Source organism: Condylura cristata, unplaced genomic scaffold, assembly GCF_000260355.1.
Source record: "Condylura cristata isolate star-nosed mole 26May11 unplaced genomic scaffold, ConCri1.0 scaffold00023, whole genome shotgun sequence".
In the NCBI taxonomy this organism is placed as follows: Eukaryota; Metazoa; Chordata; class Mammalia; order Eulipotyphla; family Talpidae; genus Condylura; species Condylura cristata.
Genome location: NW_004567124.1, coordinates 11770084 through 11772661, shown reverse-complemented (window position 1 = coordinate 11772661; position 2578 = coordinate 11770084).

Here is a 2578-nt window from a genome sequence, read left to right as displayed (position 1 = left end):
CCCTCTGCTCCTGTACCTCTAGCCTGTACCCCAGTTCTGTATGCATAAGTAAATAAATCTTTAAAAAAAGGAAATTTAAAGGTACTGATCTTTCTTCCAGTATTACTATTGAGAGGTCTGATATCATTCTGACTTGATTACTAAAAAAAAAAATTATTACTGTTACTTATTTGCCATATAAGAGCTGGGGTCTAGGCCAGAGGTGTGGGGAGTGAGTGGATTCACCAGAGTCAGAATTGGGAGCGTAACACGCAGGTTTACTGAAATACACTGCTAAGGGGAGCAGCAGGCGAGACAGAAATCTGCTGCTCCATGTGGGTCAGCTCCAGGGCCAGGATGGAGCTCCCACTGCAGTGACTTGTGATAGCTTGATTGCACTGAGACTTGATAGCTGCACCACCAGGGAGACCTACCTTATCTTTGTAAGAGGCTAGATGTGTCCTTAATTTGTTTAAATCTTAAAGTTGGAACCTTAATATCATTAAATCATAAAGGTGTAACTGGAAGGATTCAGGCAGAGGCCACACTGTGACATTGTTCTTGGAGAAGAGAGAACTTGGAATTTGAGGTAGGCCATCCAGGATTTAAGGAGCTGTATATTGAATTGAATATTGGTTACTACCAGTAAGGGAGAGGTATGGCTTTGAGGTGTGGCTGACACCAGAGAGTACTTAGAATTGTTCTAAGACAAGCAATATTAGTAATAGTGCATGGAGTAAGCCAATCAGATTAATTTCCAAACTCTGTCCTTATATGTAAGAGAAAAATAGTTGTGCCACTATGTTAATTAGGCTCCAGTGTTAATTAGGTCCCCACACTTCTGATTTGGTCTTGGGAGAAATTAGTAGTAATAAAATTTTTATGAATGAGATATAACCAACAATATTAAAATAGCAACTAAAATGTGTTCGTTAGCTTTTATACATGAATTACTGCCTTTAATCTTTACTGGAACACAGTGATGGAGTCACAACATTACCCTATTTTGTAGATGATGAAACTAAGTAGAGAGAGGTTAAGTAACTTGCCTAAGCACATATTGATAGTTTCCAGCAACTTCACAGCATGAGTCCTCTTCAGGAAAAAAATAACACTGTCAAATTTATGGCTCTCAAGAGGAAAAAAAAAAAAAACTATCAGCTTCACTGCTGATAGGAAATCCTAAAGTCCATGCACATCATCTTGGGAAATCTACTATATGCTCATGAAAAAAGTGTATCCAAGTGTTGTAGGCAAATCAAGGAATATTATACTTGATATATCTCTTAAAAGCAATTGCATAGGGCTATCCCTGATGGTGCAATGGATTAAAGCACCATTTAATGAAGCTCTTAGAAGCCATTGCAGCTAGAGTTCAATCTCCCACCAGGCAGCTGACCCACATGGCGCTGGAGACCTCCCCTGGCCCACCTACTGCAATCTGCCTGCTCTGCTCCCTACTCTGTCTCTGGTGAATCCTCTCACCACTCTTGCACCTCTGGCCTGCATCCCAGTTCTGTATGCACAAATAAATAAATCTTTAAAAAAAAAAAGCAATTTACAATAAGGTAAAAATGTTAAAAAAAGCAATTGCATAATATAAATTTTAAGTGCAGGACATGTATTGTTTACTAATTAGGATTTTTAAAAAGTTATTATTCTGCATACCTTTTGCTGGCAAATAAGCACTTATAAAGAACTTGCTTCAATGCCACTATTTAAGAAGATGTTCAAATCCCTAAATATTTTTGACTCTGTGTATTTCAAATTAAAGATTCTTTTATGAGATTCACTTGAAAGATTACACTAAATCTTCCCTCCTTTAATATATCTTGAATGAAGATATAAAAAATCAGAATGTTAACATTTATTTGTTCTTTCAAAGTGATTGTGTTATATGCCACCCAAATTCTTTGTAACCTACAGGGAAGTGCTTAGGTTTCACTATGCCACTCATTTCATGTGCTAAAATTTGTGATGCATTTTCCCTCACCAATTTTGTGTTCTCACTGGGATATAATAACATCTGATTCAAGCATCTGGTTCAAGTCCGATTTCAAATACCAGCTCTAGCACTTAACAGCTTTGGGACTCCAGACAAGCCACATAGGCTTGTTTATTCATGGATTTGGCAGTTTATTCATGGATTGTGCAGGATCAGTTTATTCACAGATTATGCAAGGAAGAAATGAAGCCCTGTAGTTAAAAGAATTTAGCACAGGCCCTGACACACAAACATCAACTATTACATCACCAGGACCAAGTTGAGCTGAGCAAAGTACTTGTCTCAAGTGTAAAATTTAAGAGGGTGCCCAAGAGCTCAGTAATAAAGATAAATGACGCTTTCATGGAATATTTCAAAAATTAAAATTAACAGCAAAAAATTTCACGACAAGTTCTCCCTGGTGGTACGGGGTGTAGACAACACTATCCAGCTATCACCAGCCACTACTGCACACATGAGTTCAACCCCAGCCAGGGAGCTGACCCACATGGCACAGCAGACCTCTCCTGTCTCATCTGCTGCTCTCCTCAGCAGTGTGTTTCAGTGCATCTGCCTGTTCTGGTCCCCACTCTGTCTCTGGTGAATCCTCTCATC